Below are 14,775 nucleotides of genomic sequence, written 5' to 3' on the forward strand. Positions count from 1 at the left end.
GGCGCTCTCTTCACAAGCTCAGCTCTTTGGGGATCACACTGCAGACTGAAGTGCCACTCATGCTGAGGAGCCTGGGGGCTGGGGAAGCAGAAAGCCCTTCTTCTAGAAGCTTCCTTGCGTCTTCCCAACCATCCCCGAGGAGATTGGCTTGCCAAAGACAAAGGCCAGGGCTGGTGCCAAGGGCCTGAGGCTCCTGGGGTGGGCCAGGCCCAAGCAGCCCCAGCTGCCGGAGCTGCAGGTCCTCGAGGCGCGTCTGAGAACCAGTGATCAGAAGTGGGGCCTGGTCAGCGTCCAGCTGCGCCTGCCCAGCGGCACCCTGTCTCCCTGTGATCCTGAGTCTCTTTGGACAGGTGCAGGGTGGACATGGATGGATATCACGGGAGCAGGCCAGTCCCCTCAGGCCACCTGCCGGTGTCACCACGGCCCTCCCCTCTTCCTGTGGCAGGGCCTCGCTGGGCTCGGGCAGGAAGCCAAGGCCTGGGTGATGGGCAGCCCGGGGCCCCTCGGGGCGACCCTTCCTGGTTGGCCGGCTCTCCCGTCTCCCTCTGGGCCCGGCCTGTACGTGGGGTCCACGGAGGCCTCAGCTCACAGTGGCCTTCAGGAGGCCACGCCCCCAGCCCAGCACCAGGGTCCCCGGGGACCCAGACTCGCAGCCTGAGTGGCGATGGAGAGGAGCACCCTGGACGCCTGGGCCCTGCGGCCCCTGCTGCCCCGACCGCATCAGGAGAGGCCGGCCTCCCTGCTCCGCTGGGGTCCCCCAGGGTGGCCGTGCCGGTGGGCGGTGCCCTAGGCCCCTGCTGAGGGCCGCTGTAGAGCTGCGGCTGCCTCCACCGGTTCCAGCCGCGCCTGCTGGGCTGCCGGGCAGCGACCCTGCCAGCCTCGTCCCCTGCAGGTGCCCTGCAGCCGGCCACGCCGCCTTGCCGGAAAGACGCCGGAGGGGCAGGGCCCAGGCCACTGCGGGGCCAGTGGGGGTACCGGGCTCCCAGGGCTCCCAGGGGGCGGCCTCCACAGGGTGGGCCAGGGCTGAGGGACCCACTGGCCGCCCTCCCTGAGGGGCAGGGTCCTCAGACCCCAGTCCCTGCCGAAGCCCCGCAGCCCAGGGCCCTCTGGGACTTCTCTGAGGCTGATCCCCAACCTGGACAGGGCTTCTCCTTCTACAGAGGCCTCGGGTCCTCTGCAGCCCAGCCCCATGGCCCCCACTCAGGGCAGGTGGCCAGGCCAGCAGGGATGCAGGGCAGAGGGGTGTCCGACGGGTGGGCGCTCAGAGGGCGCTGGCTGGGTCCCCGCGCACGATTGGTCCAGGCCCTTTCCAGAAGAGGCCACTGTCAGGACCGGGGACTGGACCAGGGCCAGGACCCCCGAGGAGGTCAGTGGGCGGTTCCGTCCCCCAACCCCATGGCAACTCGGTGACCCGCCCTCCCAGCCAGGTGGGGGCTCCCAGGTGCCTCCCCAGGGGCCAGGCAGCAGCAGGTCCTGACCTCCCGCCTCCCGTCCAGGACAGCAGACCCCTTCCCCTGCCCTGCAGGGTAAGCACGTGGGTCCCTGCGGCCACACAGGAGGGAAGCATCCAGCCCGGGCTCGGGACCAGGCCGCAGGGACTCAAAGGGCCTCTGTGCTGGGAGCCACCAGGAGGGGCAAGGACGGCCAGTGCGTCCCGAGCCTTGTGCCCATGTGGGTGGCCGCCCCGGGAGAGACCCCAGCCCACCTCCGAGGGCCACAGCGCGAGACGGGAGCAGCCCAGTGACCCAGGAGCACAGGCAGGTCCGACCTGTGGCCAGAGAGGGGCCTGGCCTCCATCAAAGGCAGGAGCGGGGGACAGAGGCTGGGGTCCGCACAGAGGCCACTTCCTGCCCAAGGCCCAGCTCACGCCTCACTTGTAGGTAGGGGCCTCCTGCCCGCTCGAGGCTGCCACCCGAGGTGCCAGGCCTGTGGAGACGCGCGTCCCCTCCTGGTGAGACCACCACCTCTGGACGCAGATCTCTGGATGCAGAGCCCCTGCAACCGTCCTGGGCGAGGGGGTGGCCGCCTCCTGTCAGGCCAGTGAGGGCAGCTTGGGACTTCCCTGGCCACGGCCACGGCCCGCGCCAAGGTGGTGGAGGCCCCGTCCACGGAGTGCCGGGCACCATGCTGGAGTCCGACGCACGACAAGTCAGTTACAGCCCAAGGAGGCAGCGAGGAGGTTCATGGATGGGAAACCGAGGCCGGAAAGGCTGAGGACCTTGAGCAGCAGACAGCAGCCACGGACACGGGTGGGCACGCAGGCGGCCGGGGAGCCGCTGTGGCCCTACCAGAGGAAGCACAGCACCACCCCCACGGACAGCCCGGCAACAGGCCAAGGGAGCACTCGGGCCCGAGCCTCGGAGGCCGTGGCTGAGCCTCTTCGTTCTGCTAGCTCTCGGTTTTAAGAGCGTTCAAAAGTCACAGGAAGCTGCAAGGGGGACACGGAGGCCCTTCCCCAGCCCCCCAGCCCCCCAGCCTCCTCAGCCTCCCCAGCCCCCCAGCCTCTTCAGCCTCCCCAGTCCCCCAGTCTCCTCAGCCTCCCCAGCCCCTCAGCCTCCTCAGCCTCCCCAGCCCCCCAGCCTCCCTAGCACCCCAGCCTCCCCAGCCTCCCCAGCGTGGAGGTCCTGGCTGCAGTCCATCAGAGTCAGGATCCAGAAGGTCTCTGCTGGCCACTCCAGCATGGCCGGGCATTGGAGGGAGGAGAGGACCTCCCAGGTTTTCCGTCTGAGCCCGAGGGGTCTGGACTTTGCGGGGACTTGAGGACGCCCACGGTCCTCTCCTTAGAAGGACCCGAGAGGGGACACAGGGTCACCCCCGCCCACTGAGCCCTCCTCTCAACTGGTCACATCCCCAAAGACCCTGTTTCCAAATGAGGTCACAGGTACTGGGGACCAGGACATGGGACATCTTCCAGGGGACACAGGGCAACCCACCACGGTGCTCGGCTGCCAGCCTCCAGGCCCGCTGCAGGAGCGGGCCGTGCGCACAGGTGTGTGGGGACGTGGCCCAGGCCGGCACGGCACGTCCTCAGCGTTTCTGGGCCTGTGACCCTCAAACAGCCCGTCACAGCGATCCCCCCGGCCGACGGTGGACAAGCTGCCCCAGGGTCACAACCCCAGACCCGAGGGCGACCCTGGCCAGAGAGGAACCTGCACGGAGTCTCCCCGAGGCTGAGGGTGGGGCTCGGGGTCCTTGCCCCTCATCTCAGACCCAGAGGCCCTGAGCCCCGCCTTTCCCACCAGCTCCCCCAAAGGGAGAGCTCCGGAGGGAGCCAGGCAGGTGGTGTGTGTGGGGCCGTCTGCCAGGAGACCGAGGGGTAGCCATCATAAGGCCCTGCTGGCCCAGATGGTGGGAATTAGGCCAGAGGTGCCGAGTGGCCCGTAGGAGCAGAGAGCTGGGATCGGCTCCCCAGGGCTTCCAGGAGGCGGGCTGCCCCTGACCGGGACTCAGAACAGAGTGAATGCAGGTGGGCTGCATGCCAAGACTAAGGGTGGCCTGGGGACAGATGGCATGTCCACTGGCAAAGAATGCAGAAAGAACTGTGCTACATCCATCTCAAAGAGTACTATACAGCAAGGAAAAAGAATGAACTTAAAGAGCCAACACCATGATGGATTTCAAAACTGTGTGTGGAGCGCAGAAGGCCGGATGCCAAAGCACACGTAGGCCGCGGGCCTCTTCTTCACTAACTCAGGCGGATCTCAGCTCCTCTGCAGGCCCTGTGCCCCGTGTTGCTAGCAGTGACGAAGACCCGGGTGGTTCCTGGGGTCGCTGACAGGGAGGAAGGGAGGGGAGCCCCCTGGTGACAGGCTCATTTTGACCTGGATGGTGGCCACACGGTGTGAAAGTGCCCGACTGGACATCCTCACCCTACATGGAACCACACCCTGCGTGAGAACAGGTGGACAGTTGGCTGCACACGGGCATCCACAGAGGGGCCGGGAGCCCTGGAGGTCGCTGTGCAGGAGGCTCTGGCAGTGAGCCCCGGCCTCCGTCCCAGATGCACTGAGCAGGCAGGTGTCCCCAGCTCCTCAGGCTCCCCCAGGGAAGAGCAGCCTGGAGTCCGGGGAGGGCTCAGCCAGGGTCCCCCGGCCCCACCCTGGGCTGCGTCAGCCCAGCAGGGCGCTCAGGCAGAGCCCCTGCCCACTGTCACAGCTGCAGGGCTTCAGAGGCAGCTCCGTGGTCCTGGGGGCTCACCAGCCGAGTGAGCCAGCCTCCACCAGGCTGCCCGCCAGCTAGTGTCCTCACCTCCTTCCCGCTCTCTGCACCCTCAGCGCAGGTCCTGCACACCACACACACGCACACACACACAAACACACCACACACATGCACACACACACAAACACACCACACACATGCACACGCACATGCACACGCACACACAGGCACACATATGCACACACACGCACACGCACGCACACATGCACATGCATGCATGCATGCACACACACACACACACATTGGGCGGCTGAACCAGCAGTTTTCAAAGCACATGGAGCCAGGTTCGCCACCCTGGGGCCCCTCAGGGCATCTGTGGCCTGTCCTTGCCCCTTATCCAGGGCCACCTGGGCTTTGCTGGAACCCCCAAGGGCCAGGGCTGCTCTCTGGGCCCCGGAAGTCCTGCGGAGCGTCCCTCCCACTGGTGCTGGGGACCAGGGTCCCCACCAAGGTGGGGTGAGAGGACCTCCCTGAGGCATCCCAGCACCGCCCCCAACCAGAGCCGGGCATGAAGACAGTGGTGGCCAGAGGGGCCGCTGGGGCTGAGCTGACTTTGAACTTGAACCATTTTGAAATCCAGCTCATAAATTCCCAGTGCTCAGAAGGGGCTGGGGCCTGGGCGGGCGGGGGCGCCGCAGCACAAGGCCGCTTTTACGGAGCACGTGCGAGGCTGGGCGGGCGAGCGCCCCACCTGGGGACCAACGTCTGAGGCCGTGCCCAGGGGAGGCCCCGCGCATCTGGAAAGTGTCAGGTTTAATGCCCGAAGCTGCCCGCGGCCACAGAGTCGTGTTCACCCCCGGCAGCCAGCCTGCTGGGCTCCCGTCAGGTCCCCTCAAGGCACTGGCCCTTTGTCAGGCTCCACGCCAATCCCGGTTCAAAGTTGTGGGCCCACCATGCCAAGCGGAGAGGACCGCGGGCACAGGGGCTCCTGCAGGAGGGCGGTCCGCACTGTCACCAAGCAGGCAGAAGGGGACTCTCCTCCATCCCGGTGGCCAAGGCTGGCTCCATGGAGGCCAACCCCATCCGGGTTCATTCGCTCGAGACCCAGCAGCTCTTGCAGGGAGAAGCCTGGGGCAGAGCCGGAGGCCGGGTTGTCCCCGGGTCGCTCGGTGCACCTGAGTGGCCGCCCGCATCCCCAGCTGGAGGGAGGCTGCCGGGGGTCCCAGCGGCCAGCCGGGTGCAGGCTCCGTCTCCCTGCTGGACTCCGCCCTGGGAGCTGCTCCGGGGTTGGGGCTGCCCTGCAGGAACATGGCTGAAAACTGGCAGGAGCTTGTCCCTCCTGGGCCAAATCTCCTTGGGGCTTTCTGGTCTCTGGCTCTCTCCCCAGGAGGACCGAAAAGCAAACCAGAGGCCAGTTTCTGGGTGGGCTCCCAAGGGCCTTGGGAGGAAGCTGGCACCGTCGGCCCTGTTGGTGGACAGAGGCCCAGCAGCTGTGTCCCATGGGGGGGGCCTCGCTCCTGGGTCGGGTCATTGGGTCTAAAGATGCGCTCACGAGGTGGCCAGAGCAGCGGCTGGCAGAGGAGCATCTTCCAGGCCCCTGGACAGCAGGGCCCAGCAGCAGCACAGAGGCACCCACACAGAGGAGGGTCCCCAGGGGCGTGGCTGAGGGGTTCTCAGGTGAAGGTCCACCTGTCCTTCAGCGAGCACAGGAGGCCACCACACCGAGCAGCCCGCAGCATCTGAGCGGCTGCTCCCAGTGCCTGCAAGGAGGGACGGAGAGGACAGTCAGGGGCTGGGGGAGGTGGAGGGACTCTGGAGGCCGGGCGGCGGGGTGGGGAAGCCACCCTCTCAGCCTGTGCACTGTGCTGTCCCCAGAGAGCTTGATTTCAGTCTGCAGGTGAGGAAAGGACAAAGAAGGTTCCAGAAGCCAAAGAGGGAAAGACGTCTTTACCCCGAACTTCAGAAGACCCCTTGGCTAGCTGGCAAACATGGGCTGGGCATGAGCAGGAGGGAGCGCCGGGGACAGGGTTGGAGCCTGGACTCAGGCTGGACGGCACTGCGGAGCCACCAGGCTAGAGACGGGCCCCCAGGAGCGGGGTCAGGGCCGGGAGGGGCAGTGGTGAGGCGGGGTCTCCGGAGAAGTGGAGCGTGCGCCATCCGTCATGAATGCCTGCATCCCCTGAACGTGCCCAGCGGCTCATGCTGCCCAGCCATCCCACCCCACCCGAGCTGGCAGGACGCTGGTGTTTGACGACAGGACTACCGTTGGTGCCATGATTCCAGAAACTCTAGTTTTGGGAAATGACCCCAATTTTCCAAAGAAGTGGGCGGTGGGTTCCACTCTTCCTACAGAGGTGGTTTGTGTCCTCATTCGATAGCGGCTGTCCTCCTGCAGGGGGTGGACACCTGCCCCTGTGTCCCTGCTCCGTGGCTTGCAGGCTTGGCCACGAGGACGGAAGCAAAAGAAGCAGATTGGAGCCACCACAAGGTCCCTGCTTTTCTCTCTACCGTAAGACTGTCCCCAAGAGCAGCAGCCCCCTCACCTGGGTCTCCAGGATGATGACCGATGGGCAGGAAACCTGAGTGGGTCTGCGATGCACGGGTACCGAGAGCAGTCCACCCTGCCGGTGCAGCAGGCCCCGGAGCTGGGGCTGCACGTTACGGCGGCAGAACCTCGCCTCAGACTCACACAGGGACAGCAGGTGCATTTCCAGTGTAGGAGATGGACAGTGAAGGACTAAGCTCCGGACGCCCACAGGGTCCCTCGGCAAGTGGCACCTGAAGGAGGCCTTCCGCTCATTCCAGAGGGCTGCGGGGGCGAGAGCCAGAGGAGCCCGCGCCATGGCGGCTGGACTTCAGCCTCGTGGGCAGAGACTTTCAGGTCCTTTCTCATCCGCGAGACGTGGTGGGGAGAATCCCACCTGGCTTCCAGGAGGGCCGGTCCTCCTAGTGACCTTCTCCTTCACCAGAGCCGAGGCACCAAGAGGCCCAGCCGAGGGCAGGCATGAGCGCCCGGGGCCCAGCTTCCGCCCAGGGGGCTGTGGAGCAGACCCTCCCAGGCCCCCCACACAGACGCCAGGAGCCTCACGCAGCTCGGAACCCCACAAATGTGCCAAAGGATAAAACAGGGGGTCCCCAGCATGGCCCACGGGACCCCCGTCAGGTTCCTCGATGTCAGGGGCCCTGGGAAGCTGCTGGTTCAACGCGCGTGTTATTTCTCAGGGATTTTTCTTTTTCTTTTTCTACTTCTTCCCCTTTGCCCAGTTTTTTCCCTCTTTATTTGGATTTTGAGCCAAAACTCCCTACCCGTTCTGATATCTCCCCCACGAATGTCACCAGACTAAGTAAGCTAGACAAACAGTAGTAGGAAATACGGTGGATGGCCAGGGGTCAGGGTAAACAGCAGCCTGGGAACCGTCAGGAGACAGCACTGTCCGCGGGGCTGGCCTCAGCGCCTGGCGGCAGCCGCTCCAAACAAAGCTGGCCGCAGGGCCTCCCCACAGGGCCTCCCCGCAGAGCAAGCAAAGGCCTCTGTGAGCCCCGGGGGTGGAAGAGCAGATGCCCGAGGTCCCGCTGGCCCGCGCGTGAGGGTACAAGGGGATGGCTCCCTCAGAAGCCTCTGCTGAGCAAAGCCGCTGTGGACATCTGTCTCACGGTCACTCAGTCTGGGCTGGTGCAGATTCACCCGGTGATACCAAATCTGGCCTGGATCTGAACTCAGCAGACATGGTTGGAATTTCAAAGGATTAAAAGAAACCCATGGAAATTTTGAACCCTCAAACTTTCTGGGGGAGAGAGAGAGACAGAGAGAGACAGAGACACAGAGAGACAGACAGAGAGGGAGATACACACAGAGACAGAGAGACAGAGAGAAGAGAGAGAGACAGAGAGGGAGACAGAGACAGAGAGACACACAGAGAGAGACAGAGAGACAGAAGGAGAGAGAGAGAGAGAGAGGAGAGACAGAAGAGGGGTCATTCTGAACCAAAGAACTGCAAAGAAAAATGGGAAGGTCAAATGTGAAGGGACGAAGGTCAGTTGTGCCCTTAGAAAAGTCTGTTGGGGAAAAATGAGGAAAAGAAAATAAAGGGATCTTGGTCTCTGGTCTGCTCTCAGAACCGCAGCCGCACTCCTGGCCTGGCCGAGTGAAGGTCACACTGGCTGCTGACGCTTGTCAGGTCAGGTTGCTTCCCAAGCTGCAGTCCCAGCACCCCAGCAGCTGAGCACCCCAGGCTCCCGCTCAACGCTCCCAGGGCTGCTGCCCAACGCCGGCCTGTGGGCCCGGCCTCCCTCCTTCTCGGGGCTCCCTGGGGGCGGCTCCGCCCAGCCAGTGGATGGGCAGGGATGCCGGGGAGGCCATGGGCCAGGCCTGCTGTGGCTGCCCAGGGGTCCAGCTCATTCTGGCAGGTAGACCCCCCGCTGGGAAGCGGGCTGCAGTGCCCCTCAGGGGAGAGGAGGACCTGAGCGGCCTCAGCCGCCTGCCCCAGCGTGCTGCCCGGCTCACGCTGCTGAGGAGCCCCTGTCTCAGCCAGGAGATGGAAGGCTGCGCTCAGCACCCCAATGTCCTTGCTTCCCGGGTGGCAGGTGGCCGGCCGCGGGCTGTGCCGGCGTGGTGGAGAGCAGAGGGAAGGCAGGCTCCTGTCTCCACCCTGGTGACCTCGTCCCCTCCCTAAGGCCCCGCCGGCCAACGCTCTCTCCAGGCCCCCAGGGACCCTGTCAATCAGCCCACAGCAGGCACCTGGCTTTGCCCCAGGTAGCAGGTGACCCTGCTTCTTACCAAGTCCCTGGGCTCAGTGCCCCGACCTGCTGCTCCCGATGAGGCACAGCCCAAGTGCCCAGAATGTGCTCTCAGTTACACGAGCATGCATGTGCCCTGTGTGTGCGCGCGCGCGCACGCAGGCGCCTCGCCCTGAACCCTCACCCGAGGGCCACAGAGGAACCCAGGCCACAGGTGCTCTGCAGAAGCACCAGCCAGATGGCAGCTCCGCCCGCAGCGGAGTGACAGAGAAGCCCAGGTCTGTGGGGAGGGCCTCCGTCTGCAGCCTCCCAGAGGCTACCAGAGGACCCGAGACCCCCAGGGCAGACGAGGGGTGTTGGCCCTCAGCCACCCCTGCGGCCAGGGTGGCCATTTCTGATCCCCAGTTCCCACAGGTCACTTGAAGAGGGCCTGGTGGCGCCCACACAGGTGGTGGCTGGCACCCCAGGGGGGACCCTGGCAGCTAAGGCACCCCAATCTTACAATGGGCATGACGTGCCCTCTTTCTGGCAGAGGTCGACGTATCTATCGCCATGGAGAGCGCACACACCTGCCCTTCGGTGTGAGAGAGACACCATCTCTACCTTTCAAAGCTTTTCTCCAAACAAACATCCCCAAAATGATTGTCCAGAATGAAGGGCGACCAGGGCCCCTCTGTTTGCAGGGTGTGCAGAAACTCAGGAGACCCGCAGTGAGCGACCTCCCAACGGCGGCCAAACGCGGCGTGTTTGAGCCTTGGGTGAAAAAGGGAGCTGCTTTAAGGGACCCTGTTCCGAGACTGGGGAGACCTGATATGGACCTGGGGTCACGGGGCCAAAGCTCCCATCTAGAGCGGAGCAGTGTGCAGCGTGCAGGGGCTGTTCTTGTTCTCAGGGGCTCCGCTGAAGGATTTGGGTGTCGCGACACCTAAAGCTGACTTTAAATGGTTCCGCAAAACAGGCAGATGGCAAAACAGGGCGGCTGTGGAAGCACGTGTGTGCACACCCACACACACATGCACGCACACGCATGCACACACGCACGCACACACGCACACATGTGCACACACGTATGCACATGCACATACCCAGATGCACGCATGCATACACGGGCACACATGTGTGTGCACACATGCATACACACATGCACACTTGCACATACTCACACATGCCACACACGCACATGCATGCACACACACATAGCAGAGTGGGGAGCTGCGTGCGGCAGCACAGTCATTCATGGAAGTTGATTCATGGAGGCAAAGAGCCTTGCGTTTTCATGATGTTATTCTTCCCGCAGAAGCTGAGGGTACCGTCTCCCCAAGGACACGAGCTGGCCAGAGGCCCAGCCGGGCCTGGGGTAGCCTCCTGCTGGCGTGAAGAGCTGCCTTTCACTGCACTCTGTCACCGACTTGGTCCCTGCCCTGGCCTAATTAAGCACACGGAGGACACAAAGGGGCTTTTGTTCACGCATGTGGGGGGACTGCAGAAAGGGCCTTTTCAGCTGCAAGGTCCTTGAAGCCAAAGGTGTGAAGCAGCCCAGCCAGGCAGGGCCTCCCGCCGCCAGCCAGGTTCTGGGGAGCAGGCACGTCTGGCCCCTGTGGTGGGGTCGCCATCGCGATCATTTTGCGGGAAGCCCGACGCCTGGGCCGACCCCCACACGCAGACGTCAGCGGAGGGGACGCCCCGGTCGCCTGGCTGGGCGCGCTTCACTCCTTTCCTTCTCCTTGCCTCGGGCCAGGTGGACCCCACTCGCCTCGGGCCTCGGGGCCCAAGTGGACACTGATGGCCTGGGCCCCGGGCGGGAGGCCGGCAAGTGGGCCCTGACCCCAGGCAGCTGCTGGCAAGGACGGGCCAAGGCTCAGGGCCCAGGGACTGAAAGTGGACGCTGAGCACCAGGAAAAGTCCCTAGGTCCAGAGCGGCCACAGGGAAGACCTGACTCCCCAGGACCGAGAGGCCATCTCCTGCAGGACACAGGCCAAGCCTCATGGGACACAGTCCCAGCATCGTGGCTGAGTGGGCCCTGGGCCCTCCATGGGGAGAACAGGCCACAGGCAAGCTCACCTGTCCAGCAAGTCAGAGTGGCCCGCGGGCTGCGGTGTTAAGAGCACCTCCTCCTCCCAGAGGCCACCTCGGACCGTGACCTCCGAATCCCGTGGGCACAGACAGCACCAGGGCTCGCCACCCACGAGATAGGGACTCGGTCCACACGGCACCCTCTTCCCTCCTAAAAAGTGTGTGTGCGAGCATGCACGTGTGCGTGTGTGTGTGCATGTGAACGTGTGTGTGCATGTGAACATGTGTGTGTACGTGAATGTATGTGTGCACATGCATGTGCACGAGTGTGTGCACGTGTGTGCCTGCGTGTGTGAGTGCATGTGCACTTGTTCATGTGTGAGTGTGGGTGCATGCGCATGTGAGTGTGTGTGCACGTGCGTGTCCTTCTGTATTTTTAAGCACCAGTCACCTCGGTCACTTGTCACAGTGAGGCGTGCAGAGCAGCAGCGACAGGCCAGCCACACCAGGGACCCTCCTGGCAGCAAGCTGGGCCGGCCCACGCTGGACACCGCAGGCACACCCTGGAGTGCTCATGTTTGATTCCGATCATTCAACTCTCACTTAGCCCCTTTCTTTTCACCCTGCTTTATGGATGGGCACGCTGAGGCCCAGTGGGGGCATGCTGAGGCCCAGGGGGGGCATGCAGATCGCCCGCGTCACACTGTGAGAAGGGGCCAGGATTCGAACCCAGACATCTGAGAGTGCCCAGGCTGAGAAGACCTTTCTGTCGGCTGTGAGCTTCCTTGAGCAGCGTGGGGACAGTATTCCTGCTGTGCCCACAGGCAGTGGAGGAACATTGCACTCCCAGGGCCCCACTGACTGCCCAGCGGTGCACCCCTGTCCCACAGGCAAGGTTCCCCAGCCAGAAGGTGGCAGGGAGATCCACGCTTCCAGCAGCAGCGAATGTCCTCCCTGGGGAGAGGGTGCTGTCTGGCTTGCTGGAAGGGGCAGCTTCCCATTCCAGAGAAGTCCCTGAGTCACGGCAGCCAAGAGCCTGGCTGAGAGCTTCCACAGGGCCTGCTGCGTGGCTCAGGCAGCACCCTACCCTCTCTGTGCCTGTTCTCTCATCTCGAAAGGAGACATAGCTCCATGGTCTACCAGTCTTTCCCCATCATGGCGTCCATGCTGGGAAGCTAGGGAGCCAGACAAGTCTGAACAGTTGACCCAGCCAGTGGACAGCTCCAGGGACTGACCCCTGTGTCAGCCACCTGGACCTTCTGGGTGTCGAGTAATTATGTTCGTGCAGAGCAAGGTGAGCACAGCCCAGCCCAGCCCGGTGGCCCTCGCGCAGTGGGCAGGGACTGGAAGGGGCCTGTGCGAAGCCACTGAGTCACGTGGGCAGCGTCCTTGCTTTCAACTCAGTCTGACCTTGCGTCTTTGGCCTGCTCCCCAGTGAGCCTCCTGGCTGCGGAGGCTTCTTTGCAGGCAACAGAAAGGCCCCGTGGGCAGGCGTGGGGACTCCAGTCCTTTTGCCTCACCTACCTTGGGATCTGCTGCCACCCATGGACACCTTCCCCTGCCCTGACATCCACCCTAGCCCCCAGCCAGGTGGTCCTAGCTGTGTGACCTTAGGCAAGTCGCTTGGTCTCTCTGAGCAACCGTGTCTTCACTGGTTCATTACAAAATAAAACTAATATCAACAGGCACGCTCAGTGTTGGGTGGGTTCGGGAGATGGCGAGCGAGAGGCCTGCGCAGGCTGAGAGAGAGCCAGCCCTCCGTCCGCCAGCACCCCTCCAGGCTGCCGGAGCGGAAGGCCCCCTTCCCCACGTCTCCTCCTCGTCTCTCTCTCCCTCTCCCTCTCTCATTGAGTTCCCCCAACAGAACACCCTGGGAAATCCCCCGGTGCTAGGGCGGTGGGTTTGGTTTGGGAGTCACACGCTTTTCCTTCTTCCCTTCCCTGTTGTGACCATGTGACAACAGGTGACATCTCCTTTCCCAGGGGTGCGCGGCACAGGGCCTCTCTCTCCAGCAGAGACATGCCCTTCAGGACCTCTTGTCGGGCTACCCCACGCCCCCTTGGTAATAAAAATCGACTTTCTCCGGTCAGTTCTCCTGTCTCCCAACACTGCTCTCTCCAGCCCAGGTTGGAAGAGACCCCGGCCTGGCTGCGCTGGCTCCTGCAGCCGCTGGGCACCCGGCCGATGGGGCTCCGATCTTGAGACCCCTTTCCCCCCTGCCCGGCCCCTCCTGGGCCTGGCTAGCCTGGGCTGCACGGGTTTACGGAAATCTCCGCCTTTTCTCCCCTGTGACATTTGCAGACCATCTGGCACCACGAGAACGAGAAGCGTCCACAGTCCTGGCTTTCACTCCCCAGGCAGCGCTGGCCGCAGCGGGGGGTCCCACAGGTCCGAGGGCGCGGCACCCGAGCCATCCGCGGGGGCAAAACCGGCCTCTGACGTCGGAGGCGCAGCCCTGCCTGTCCTGCCTCTCCCACCACGGGTGTCTGCACCCCCACGGGCAGCCCTGCGGGGAGGCTGCGTGTGGACCCCGAGGACCCCAAGCAGGCAGTGGCCGGCCGCTCCTGATAGGTGGCCTAGCCTGGCAGGGGCGAACGCCCAGGCAAGAGGCACAGCACCGCAGAAACCCCGCAGCCCCAGCGTCAAAACAAACGGGACCATCGGAGATGAGCAGATACCCGAAACCCTGGCCGCCAGCCTCACCCTCACCTGCCCTGGGGACTGTGGCTGCCGGAAAGGTGGCCACACACTGTCCCCCACAGCATGCTGTCAGTTCTCGGGGCGGCCGCGTGGGGTTCTGTGGCCGGGTGGGCTTCGTCTGGGGGGAGGCGAGCCACAGCCTGCTCCCAGGACCCCACAGTCCTCCCGGGAGGAGACACTGATCCAGCCACGTGGCCAGTCGAGTGGCCCTCAGCCTTGGCGAATGGAAGCAAGAGCTTCTCTAGAGGGTCCTGCGTGGACCTTGGGTTAGCAGTCTGGGCCGCGGCCCTCCCATCCCGGTTCATACGTAAATGGAGACTGTCCCGACAGAGCCAGGCCTCCCCCTGCAGCTGGCAGCGAGCCCCAGCCTCCGCCAGCAATTTCCTCCTCCTGGAAGGTTCTCACTGCCTGGCTGCTCGAGTCGCATCTTAAACTGTCGCCTCCTCCAAGAAGCCTTCCCTGAAGCCCCAGCAGTAAACTGCTGTTATTCTAATCTGCTGGTAAACCCCAGCCTCTGACTCCTGGTAGGTGGGACTGGACACTCCAGGGGACTGTGCCCAGTGGTCTGAGATCTGCCCCCACATCAGGCCAGGCCTGGGGACACGTAGGGAGAATGGAACTGGGGTGACAACCCACCTTTGGGCCCCCGCCCTCTGCTCGGCCTCTGCTTGTGGGAGCGCCTCAAGCTCCCTATTCCCTGCCAGGTTGGGCCCGCAGGGGCAGGGAGGGGAGGGCCTGCCACCACCGGCCAGCCGTCCCTGAGGGAAAGCAGAGGAAAGGGAAGTGTCATGCTCCTGTGTGCAGAGGAAAGGGGACAAGATCGGCAAGAGCCCTGTGAGCTGATGCAGGAGCAGCCATGGTGGCCTTCCGCATCCAATTTGGTGGCCAGTGCATCCAATGTCCTGGTCCTCCCGGACCCTGGCACTTCCCAGCCCAAGCCCAGGGGTGGCCTTCGTGTCCAGATAATCCAAGGCACAAATCGGGGCAGTGGACAGCTGGGTGCGGGTGGAAGGAGAGGCGCTGGGAACGGGTACCCCGCATGGAAGCCTCGGTGCCCCTCGCCTGTAAACGGCAGGTCCTCCAAAACGGAGAAGTTCCTGAGGGTGCCGTCGCCGGCTCCGGGACCTGAGTGGTCCCGCATCGCCCGGGACCCCGGGCCACGGTCC

This window comes from Sciurus vulgaris (genome assembly GCF_902686455.1).
Source record: "Sciurus vulgaris genome assembly, chromosome: 8".
Classification (NCBI taxonomy): domain Eukaryota; kingdom Metazoa; phylum Chordata; class Mammalia; order Rodentia; family Sciuridae; genus Sciurus; species Sciurus vulgaris.